This window comes from Mus musculus, chromosome 9 (genome assembly GCF_000001635.26).
Source record: "Mus musculus strain C57BL/6J chromosome 9, GRCm38.p6 C57BL/6J".
Lineage (NCBI taxonomy): Eukaryota > Metazoa > Chordata > Mammalia > Rodentia > Muridae > Mus > Mus musculus.
In genome coordinates, this window is record NC_000075.6 from 42,209,409 (window position 1) to 42,221,489 (window position 12,081).

Sequence of the window (12,081 nt, forward strand, 5' to 3'; positions counted from 1 at the left end):
TCTGCTTCCACACTGGATCTACAATCTGGTCACCATGACCACCAGGTTCCTCCAGCATGATAGACAGCGTGATAGACCTGCCTGAAACTGTTATTCAGAAGAAACCCTTCACCTTGCTTTTTCGGTAACTTTGTTGCAGCAACAAGAAAACTTACCAATATGGTAGCTCTTGGTGTTAGCAGGAGCCTAACTGCTTAAAAGACTGAGAGGTTTGCCCAAATAAAGAACTTATCCCAAGGGCCTGAGCAGCCAGGAGGGTGATTCTAAGTAAACAGGTCTCTTAGCTCTGGGACTTTGTCATCTCACCGAACGAGAACATGGAATGAGTCACTTTGTGGTATCTTTCCACTCCTCTCTTGGCACCCCTGTCACATCCATGTGGTTCATTCAAGCAGCTTGTGAAAGTACCATTCTAGAACCATAGTTGAATGAACCACATACTTGGCGCTGTTTGTTTGGCTGGCCCACTTTCCCTTACACTACCACTTACAGCCATATCTCTGCATGGCCACCCACTACTGGCCTCCCTTCACCCTCCTATACCTACTGCCGAAGAGCAAGATGGGATCAGAGTCCCTTCTCAGGGAACAGAGCCTGACGGCTGGACCACTAACGTGTGAATTTGTGAGCCAGTTACAGATCAGGTCTTCAGATAGAAAAGAGGCGAGTTACAAAGATAGACACAGAGATGAGTCAGAAGCAGACTCTCTCCTTCTGCTTCTACTCTCCTGCCTCCGGCCCTTGTTTCCAGACGCATCCTGTTTGCCACTTTATAATGAAATTCTTTTGTTTTTCTGTAGACCTGCCTCTGGTTTCTGCACTAGCAACAGAGGATTTGGACTTTGTCTGAGCTTTGTGAGTTAGTGGCCTACCTTAACTTGTTCTTTGAAGTCCTGGTGTTAGGTCCATTTTCCCTGTAGGCAAATTAATTTTGCTCAGTCCAGAAGCAACAGTTTATCTCTGTATCTATTTTCACAAGGTGAGAGAGAGGCATGGATCAGCAGTGCTGGGAGATAAACAGCCGAAAAGCAAATGTACTGTAGAGAGCGAGCATCCATTATCCTGGATAGTGATCGATGGCTTGTTAGCTGACTGGTTTGGTTTTTTTTTTTTCTTTCTTTCTTTCTGCTTCCTGTCTGTGCAGCCTATAAACCTGAAGATGGGAGGAGAACAAATCTTGTACATAGAAGTAGTTGCTTTTCTTTATGTCTCCAGAAAGATGTTAGCTAAGAAGACAGAAAGTCTCTGCTGGTGTCAAATCAAATGGGAAGGAGAGTGAGCTGGAGTGAGAGAGAGCAGCTCAGAAGTGGGGGTGGGGGTGGGGGGTGAGATAACGTAGCTGCAGGCTCTTGGGGCCTGCATGCTGTATCAATATTTCAGAGCACAGTAGGGCTGTGGTCCCCAGCCTCCTCCTTTGGATTTCCTAAATGTAATGCACGGCAGGGAAGCAGCCATGTGGCACATGTATGCCTTTCCTAGGCAGCTATAACAAAACACCACCAGCTAGGTGGTGGCTTTGTTTTTAACATTTATTATTTTATGAATGGGAGTACACTGTCTTTCAGACACACCAGAGAGGGCATCAGACCCCCCATGACAGATGGTTGTGAGCCACCGTGTGGTTGCTGGGAATTGAACTCAGGGCCTCTGGAAGAGTAGTCAGTGCTCTTAACCATTGTCTCACTGTCTGCCTTCACATCCTCCCCACTGTTTATCTGGCTCGTGTCCACCTCTCCCCCTTCTTGGAGTAACATCAGTTTTACTGGATGAAGGACTTGCTGTGCTGGCCTATGACTTCACCTTAACTAATTATACCTGTACTGAGCATATCTCCAAATGAGGTCACATTTTGAGATACTGTAGATTTGGTTTAGGAATCCAACACATCTTCTGGGGCTGGGGAGTTATAATCATTTGAGCTTAACTCGAAGTAATGTGGGTATCGCAAGGAGTTCAGGCGAATGCAGTGGCGCTGATGACCTTCAGAGAAACACTTGTTTTCAAGACAGGATTTCCCACAACAGACTGAGCTGGCCTGGAATTAACGTGTAGGCCCGAATGACCTCACCCATGTCCCTCTAGCCTCACAGCCTACCAAGGTCTGGGATGACAGGCATTTGATTTTGCTTTCTGTTGCTGTGATGAAACATTCTCACCAAAAGCCCATCACGGACGAAAGTCAAGGCAGGAACTCAACATAGGAACCTAAAGTAAAAACCACGGAGAATGTTGCACTAGCTTGATTCCCCCAGGCTCATGATTAGTTAGGTTTCGTATACAGCCCAAGACCATTCCGTGCAAGTGTAGCACGACCTATAGAGTAGGCTGGGACCTACATCAATTATCAACCAAAGAAAAGCCGTAGAGGATCCCAGCAACCATGTGGGGTCTTGTGAGGAGCTTCGGCCTGTGGCATCTACTACAGGTGGGTGGCCAGGGATGTTTGGCAGGAGCTAGATGGGACTAGTTACTGAAGTTTAGGGAAGATGGGAGGTATGGAGCAAAGAGTACTGATAAGGGCATGCTTTTCCAGGCGAGAGATAGTAGCACCCAGCAACTGTGCCAAGAAGGCAAGTTGAAAAGGAACAACTCTGTGTGTGTGTGTGTGTTTTATCTGTGGAGTTAACTTGACAATAAAAACTAACCTGTTTAACAGGTATGCACACCAGGCTTCCTTAGAAATTTTGGTAAATTGATTGAGTAGCTAGTAAAGACCATTCTGATGAGGAGCCACCGTTGAGAATCTCTCCCTAAGGAAAGAATAGCCAGAAATCAGCATGGGGGTGTGTGGAGGTCTAGAGAGGATAAGGGATGCTCTTAGCTCCATCTTATTATAGCCACGAGACTAGAATGGGAGTGGTTAGTAGGGCTTCAACAAAGGGACATGGGGCTGAAGGAGGTCTGCAATCCCAGGGCTGAGGCCAAAGAACCATTGAGAAATGGAGGAATCAGTCCCACTGAATGGCTTGAGTCTGTGTGGTTAGGGTTATGGCACAGTGGATATAAAAAAGAATAAAGAATCAGACCCTGAGTTTATAAATGCCACTCAATTGCTAGGATCCCGTTTGACTCTCTGGCTGAGGACGAGCTACAATCTTCCCATTTCTAGTTCTGTTGCAGAGCCCAGGTTTAAAATAAAGGACTCAACAAACAATGCCTGAGCAAGGGGACAAATGCCTACACCAATTAGTCAGGACTGGCTGCCCAGCAAACAGGACTGAGTGTGTATAATTAGATCCTACATGGGGCGAGGCAGAGGGACAGGGGCTGACATGTTCAATCGTAACATCTATGCTATCTGTGACTGACATGGAGTAAGGAGGAAAAAAACTCAAGATAGAGAGAAGGAGAGGGGAGTCTGGAGAGTGTTCTAACTACTGCTGAGCTAGCTTTTGCTAATTAAGTTTCATTTGTGGTTTATAATAAATCAATGGGTGTTCCATATTCAAATGTAAGAATGTATTATCTCCTCAATCAAAAGATGAACTTGAATTATCTTTGTCATTGTCCGTGCCCCCCCCCCCATTCTATAATTGGTTATATTGATTTCTTCTGTCTGGGAAGAATATCAGAACCAATGCATAATTACCACGAAGTTGTACTCCTGTTAAAGTAATAGAAATATTAGTGGGACAGTCAAGTATTAAGTATTTCTGGGTACTACAAGATACTACCACTCAGTTCAGTACCTGGACTCATATTGCTGCTTCAGTCCATTAACAGCAAACACAAAGAATTCAAGGAAAAAATTCTAACTTCTATTCATAAACCAGAAACAGTTTTAGAAGTCATACTAGAGAGGGTTTTTAAAAAAAAAATCATTATGATAATTCAAACTGGCTACCAACAAAGGATTCTCTATTGACTTTGCAGAAATCTGGTCACCCAGCCAGTACAAAAATGTTTCCAGGGATGAAGAGCTCATCTGTTTGCCAGGAAGTCAGTTTTGTTATTGGACAACAGCTGGAGAACACTGGGATGAGACCCAAGAACCTGTATTGTAGTATCAATGATGTTCTGTCATATTATCTGTCAAGTCAAATCAATGCCTAAATGTGTTTCAGAATCCCCGATTAGTGTTTTCCAAAGTTATTTCAGCAAAGTAGTCTATAGATGAGAATATGATCTTACACAGAAGCAGGACATTCAGGAGAGAATAGAGAGCTGAAAAGACATTAGGCTGAGACTCTGAATTCAAGGAGTTCTCAAAGTGGCCAGCTGCCCAGTGATCAGGGTGAGTCCTGATCATAACTGGTAACTATAATTGTAGCTTACCACCTCAAATGATCACCTCCAAAGACTAGGAGAGCAAGGGACTTTATCAGCTTTAAATGGTCCAGACCTGAGGCTATACATTCTGAGCTTAATAGAGAGAAGCAAGAAGTAACGGTGTGAGATGGATCTCCAAGACCTGCTCTCTGTCCTCCAGCCTTCTTATGTGCACAGTAGCAAAGCACTTCCTGGTGCAGGTGGTTTGCATACTAGAGAAATACTGATGTAGGGCCAGCAAGATGACCAGCAGGAAAGACACTTGGCTTCAAGCCTGATGACCAATAAAGAAAGACATGTGGGCATTGTAAGGACTCAAGAAATGTTGCTGATTGTATTTGCTTTGACTTATATAAAACCACAATAATTTGGGGGTGACAACTGCATCTAGTTTTGGAAGTATCCACATCCAGCTGTTTACTAAGCAATTCTGGAATTTTGATGGGGGATTTGTCTTTTCCTATTTTCAGTCACTATAACAAAATACTTGAGACTGTAATTTGTAAAGAATTGAGATTTATGTGGCTCCAATTTCTAGGAAACCCAAGAGTGTGCTGCTGTTATCTGCTTGTTGCCTGTCAAGGGCCTACTTGCCACATCATAATGTGACTGAAAGTATCACATGGCAAGATAGTACCAGGATACCAGATTGGCTTCTCTTCTTCTCAGCTACCGGTTTCATCATGTGATCTCCACCATTATGACTTCATCTACTCCTAACTGACTCCTAAGAGCCTCACCTTAGAACACCATTAACCTCTGGGCTTTGCAGGGGGGTCACATGTCCAATACACAAATGTTTATAGTTTCCATAGCAGGGCTGGGGTTCCTTTTTAGGGCATGGTTTCACAAAGCCATTCTTTTTTCCATTCTAGAAATTGGGACAGGATCTCTCAATGTCTTGTCTTCCTTTCCATGATTTTTCAAAAGTTTACCCAGGTTGATCCTGAGCCTAGGCCCAAGGGTTCCCACAGTGCTCGAGGGAGTCATCCAAATAGGCTAGAGACGCAGACAATGGGTACATTCTTTCTCCCACAGTGTCCATATCTTTACCTTCATTTCTCATTGGATGATATTTGTGTTATTCTTTTCACTTGGAAGATCTCACCTTGGCAAAGATGTACGGTAGCAACAGACTGGATCCTTATGCTGGCCAGAACCCTAATTTGAATACTCCAAAAATACAGCTCAACTGATTTAATAAGAAAAGAAGGAAGGAAGGAAGGAGAGAGAGAGAGAGAGAGAGAGAGAGAGAGAGAGAGAGGGAGAGAGAGAGAGAGAGAGAGAGAGAGAAAGAGAGAGAGAGGGAGAGAGAGAGAGAGAGAGAGAGAGAGAGAGAGAGAGAGAGGAAGGAAGGAAGGAAGGAAGGAAGGAAGGAAGGAAGGAAGGAAGGAAGGAAGGAAGGAAGGAAGAAAGGGGTGGCCCATATGACTTAGACAGTCACTGGTTGCAAGCAGAGAAAGTTCTGAGTTCTTACAGATGCTAAGAGGATTCTGTCTCTCTGACTTTGCTCAGTGTTGTAACTTGTTTTCACATTTCAAAGTCTCTCTGCCTTAGTCACACCATTTAATAAGAGGAGACATTTTTTTAATTTTAAATTTTAAATAAATTATATTTATTTATTGAATATGTGTGTGGGGTATTCATGTGCCACCATAAGTGTGTGAAGGTCAGAGGACAAGTTGCAAGAGTCTGTTCTCTCCTTCCAACATGTCAGACCTGGGTAGCATCATCAGACCATCGGGACTGAAACCATGGCACCCACTCTAAGATTCTCCTTGCTGAAGATATTAGCAAAGTCTTCTGGAATCGTTCTGTTGACCAGGCTCAGGGCACATCCTACTCTAAGTCAGTCCTTAGGAGATATGTGATTGTCATTGGTCAACTTGGAAGTTTGTGCCTCACTCAAGCCACCAGGCCTATGAATGTGTATAGTTGTTCCTCATAAGAGGATAATCCAGAGTTCTCTTAGGAGAAGAAGGAGATTGCATACTAATCATTATAACATACCTAGTGAACCCTGCTTTCTTGTTCTTAAGTGTCATTGTGTTAGCTGTGTTCTTCCCCTATTCTCTGCTTCCACTGCAGCTGTAGCTGAATATTATATTTGAATTTTGTCTGGGTTGTTTATAAGAGGCTTCCAAGTAGTCTCCCACACCCTGTTTTCTTTAACGCAATCCACAGGACATGACTTAGATGAAAGTCCATATTTAGCCAAGCTTGCATACAGGAGCATTCCTATAAACCCCAGCACCCAGGAGGCTAAGGCAAGAGGATCCTGAGTTTGAGGCCAGTCTAGGCATCCCCATCCCAAGTCTATATGAAGACTCGGAACAGTCCTGTGGACATGACTTTCTGCTCCTATCCCCGCAGGTGACTCCCCTAGAATAATCTAGCATGTTTTTTTCTAGTGTGCTGCCTTCTGTAGAGGCCATCAGAGCAGGAAGAGAATCAGAGGAACATCATTCAGAGGAGGCATAGAAGCACCCTGTTTAATGGGTGGGAACTAAATTAAGTAGAACAATGAGAAAAAATAACTAAGATGTGCTGAGTGTCCCATTTGGGGTTTCTATTGCTGTGAAGAGATGCCATGACCACAGAAACTCTCTATCTGTACAATTTTTAAAGTGATTTAAATTTCCTTTCTTTATCCTGACTAGCTCTCAAATAAATGAAGCAGAGACTATAAGATTTATTCAGTCAAGCTTTACAGCACAATAGCTGAGCAGTTATTGATCTATTCTAATCCTCTAAGCTAATCTGGCCACCTCCCAGACAAAATCTCTGAGATATTTGCATTTTAGTATTGATCTGGCCTCTCTCTGCTCCAGGTGTGTTCTCATGGATCCTTTTCTCATGGCCGCATCCTCTCTCCTATCTGATCCCTGGCTGGGATCAAAAGTCGAGCCCTATTCTCTCCTCTGCTCAGCCATTGGCTGATCAGCTTTTATTAACAAATCAGAGAACACATGGTGAGCAACGTTTACACAACACTGAGACTGAAGATCCTTAGTATAAGCACTACAAATACCATGTCTGGATTGCAACCAGATGTGGGAGTGGAGAAATCAGCATTTAAATAATACATGGGTAATCTTTACACAATGTCCAATAACATTATCCCTTCAACTCACATAAAGGACAACATTTATTTGGGGCTGGCTTACAATTTCAGAGGTTTAGTCCACTATCATCATGGCAAGCAGCATGGCACTATGCAGGTAGATATGGTGCTGGAGAAGGAGCTGAGAATTCTACAATTTGATCAGAAGGCTGCAGGAGACTGTGCTATGCTGGGTGTGGCTTAAAGCCCACCTCCAGTTACACATTTCCTCCAACAAGACCATGCCCACTCCATCTAGGTCACATCTCCTAATAGTGCCATTCCCTATGGGCCAAGAACTCAAACAGATGAGTCTATGGGGGCTATTCCTAGGCAAACCACCACACTGATGGGAGCAATACAAAGTGGTAGCAAAACAAGACCACAAACACAAGGAATTTGCAATATTAAAAGAGAGAGAACAATGCGTGTACCATTTATACTAGGATGTAGGAGCTATATCAGGGTGACCGTTCATCCATTTTATAGATAGCTTGTGGCTGGACCCCAGAATGATAGTAGCATGCTGGAGATATTTGATCTGGCTCTTGAAGGATGGGCGAGATGCCTCTGGCTAAGAGGAAACAGGGATATGGGTGGGTCTGGGAAAGTGAACAGCTCAGAGCCAAGGCTAGCAGGACAGGAGGCCAGAGAACAGTGAGTGATTTAGTAACCTCTATGTGCAGGATGGTTGGAAATAGACAACGATCTGAGTTTAGGCTGAATTCTGCGGTGGGGGTGTTGATCAGTGTGGGAAGCTGAAGATGGTGGCGATGATGTATTCATCTAAAAGAGAAGTGTAGCCTAAGGCCAACCAACCATTTTCTGTAGTCTGAAGGGTTTCTAGGAGAACAAAGTCTTCAGACTAACATGGCAAGCCTCCTCCCCATTCCTCACCCCCACCCGCTCAGAGCGAGGCTGGGCTTTTTGTTCTCAGTAACAGAGAGTAGACTGGCATTGTTGTAACTAGGACTTGTAATCCAGAACAGAGTTCAGCCCTTGGGTGTCAAAGAAATTTCGCGATTTCCTCCTACCTGGCCCCCAGCCACGCTGGATTCATCTGCTGTTTTCTTGTGCAACAGCAATAGCTCCAGGAGGCTGTGCACGGCCTTAGAGCAGTCAGTGGATGGATTGGCGGTGGAAGCATGGCCTGTCTGCGTGCCCTGTGTGTGGTGCGATTCCCCAGCTGGCCGGAAGGTCAGCCAAGGGAACATGTTTGTGGAACTGGACAGCAGCCTATGTCCTGATGACTGCTCCTTTTCTTTGTTCTTTCTCCCTCTTCAAAGCTGGGACTGGGAGTCCAGTTTTCCATCTGGCCAGGAGCTTTCTTTCCTTTTCAAGAGCCCGCCTCCCTTTCTACCCCTTTGAAAAGGAAGGAATGGGTTTCTTGGTTGTGTTTCTGATGGTTTCCGGAAGACCCTCGAGTCTCAGCAGGAAGCAGCAGCTTCAATGTTTTGTGCAACATGAGACAGTGTGGAGGACAGGACTTTGTTCTGAGGGGCCCTGGGAAACAAACACACCCTGCAGGCAGCAGTCCCAGCCATCCCAGGAGTCCCAGGTAAGGGGACATAACAGGTGATGGTGAGCCATGCTTGTGCAAGGTGGACAGTCTAGGAAGCATCCCATTTCCATGAGCCCTGTCTATTAGGGTGAGGTCACAGATGCCTTGCCCAGCTTCAGACTAGATTATAAGGTGCAGGATGATGAATAGAAGTTCTAGGGGGAGTACTCCATTTTGGAAGACTGTGTCCTATTGCTTGCCACTATATCGATCAAAGCCTGCCTCCTTGGTCCCTGTGTTCTGTTGCTAGTGGTACACAGTTAGGGCTGGAGTTTCATGGCTACTCCAAACTGCAGATGGCTCTAACTCAGCCACCAGAAGAGCTGATGCTAGTCTGTGAACATCAAAGCCTCTTGTGAAGGTGGTCCACCCCAACTCTTCAAGTATACTCTGAAAAGCAAGAGAGTACCTGTTAAAATCAGACAGCTCTAGATCAAAATTCCAGTGTTCTCCAGGACTAGCAAGCCTGTCATCAGAGCACCAGTGCCTGTCACTGTTACATAGGAGACACCCCATACTCATTTTGAAGTGATGTTTAGTGGACCAGACAAGGTGATGTCTGGGCTAGTTTAGCTCAGAGCTTAGTGCAAGCCACTCAATGGGATGCTATGAAGTTGGTGATGATGTTGCCATGACTGTCTGCCACTGACTAATCAGTTGTGGGAAATGGTCCCAAGGTGGAACCCTAAATGTTCCCTGCTGCAGTTGCTCCCACAAACACTCCAGGCAAGCTGTTAAATAACAGCATTTACACAGTGGCTAATTTAACACAGTATTAATTCTAGGGTGCAGCTGGGCCATCACCCCATCTGGGTGACTTTCCACTTTTAACTGGCACACTGGCCTGCAGAGGCAGCCTTCTCGGTGACTTCCAGATTGACCTCGGGAGGGCGGTTGCGGCTCAGCTATCAAAGGGTTGTTAATTTTACGCACATACCACATTAACACACGAGTTAACTGGTCTCATTAGCTTTTCTGCTGATAGCTAGCTTTAAAATTATCACTCTGTCTACAGATCCCCTGCAGACAGGAGCTCTCATTATTTGGGGTGGGTTGGGACGGGATAACAACCCCACTCACCCATTAATCTAGAACAGCTGCTATTTGGATGTTTGTTTGTGGTTCACTTGGCCAGTTAGATTGGACAAGTGGTATGTCAGAGCCCAGCACTTGCCTGAGCCAGCTGGGACGAGTGCAGAGCAGGAAGAAAATAAAAAGAAGAAACCTGGGTACGCGATTGAAAAGAACGGGGTGCTGTGCTCACAAGAAGGCAGCGATGCACTCAGTCCAAGGGACTGCTGCTGCTAAGTGTGGGGACATCTGTGCCTTACTCATCCAGCTGTGCTCCCCCCCCCCCCCGCAAAAGGAGGTTTCGACAGAAAAAGGGACTAGCACTGCTTATAAAAATGCCAAGGTCATATATTAAAGTCTAGCCTTGGGTATGGCTCAATCATAGCGCCAGAAGGTTGAGCTTTGTTGATGTTGTTGTTGTTGTTGTTGCTGCTGCTATTATTGCTGTTGTTGTTTGGCTTTCTTAATCTCTCTACAAGACTCAGAAGTTGAGTCTTTAGGAATATTTTTTGAAATAGAAATGACCTCCACTGTTTTGATGACTGATAGGGGTACTGATCGAGTTTCAAAGAGAACACAAAGAGAACACGGGCCCCAGGAGCTCTCCTGTTGCCTTTGCCAGCAGAGGTGATGAGCAGAGGGTTCTGCTTAGCACTGTCTCTCTGGTCCATACTGCTGTCTTCTCCAGGGACTGCGGCTGGGCTGCCTGAGTGTTCTTGTCCCTTTCCTTTTGGGCTGATGCTCTGTGAGAAGGGACCATCTCCTGCTGATAGGACAACTTTGCAGGGGACGGAGGACACAGATCGTTTGTCACAATCAGGCTTCCTGTCAGAAATCGAGGCGATAGAATATCATTGTGCAACATCCTTACAGTGTCCTTGACAGCCATCATCCATAAAAAGGAAACCCCTGGCTGATCATCAGGCCACCGTGTGAGTAGGTAACTGTGCGAACTGTGTGAGTCTCACCAGAAACCATGAACAGAAAGTCTCAGCAGGGAAGCCTCCAAGTGCCTCTCAGAGGGAAGCCTCCAAGTGCCTCAGGATTGCAGAGGATTGCAGTGTCCAACACAGGGTGTCATGCAGTGCACCCATCTCCCGCATTAGGCTGGGTTGTAGGCTCCATGTGTTCAGGTCTGCCCATCACTCGGGGGCAAGCTGAAGATACCATGGGTACCAGTGAGGGTTTGTCAATGAAAGAAGTGGTGGAGTTACACATGGCCGCAGGGAAGAGCTTTGATCTGAACCATCCTATTGTGTCTTTGTGCATAAGAATGAAAATCAATTTTTACGTATGACTAAACCATACAAATGAGCACTGGGGTATTATGTACTAAGGACACCATTTTTCAGAGAGAGAAAGAAGATGCTGAGTGAGACTCAGGAAAATGGAAAGACCCAAACACCAACCCCTAAGCAGATTGTCATCGGTTGGTTTTCCTTTTCGTATTTGTCTGTATTCTTAAAAAAAACCAACAACAACTTTATAACACACATAAATTAGAAACGATCTTTATTAAAGGCATCAACAGAGCTTAAATACTTTGAAACCCCCACATCGTTATTGCAACAGCTCAGCAAACAAATGTCACCTCCTTTGTAGATTCCCTTTCATCAACCACAGCCACCTTATTTACGTGACCTCCTTTCTTCTCTGGGGTATAATTTGTATTTCAGTTTGAAGAACCAGATGACAAAGGAGGAAGAAAAACTCAACAAAGCTCCCAGCTTTCTGGAGGCTGATTTGTCTCCCAGCAAGCGCTTCCTCGAGGGGAGGGGTTGAGAGGCTGTGCTGAATGGGTGGTTGGCTAAGGTCAGCATTAAATAAATGTGTCACTTTTCCCAGAGTCGCCACAAGGATCGAGCAATGTCCTCTACTGAGAAGATACCGTTCTGTGGCTAACCAAGTTTCCTCAAGGCTTCGACACTCCATCCATTACTGCCTTCTCTCCAGGGAGGAACCCCATGGCTGAGGGTGGGGATGCTGAGAACCAGGAAGAAGTAAACAAAGATGAGAGTGTGAGGAAAGGAGAGAAGAATATCCCAAGGAAGGCTGGTAGACATTTGTTTGATGTGTT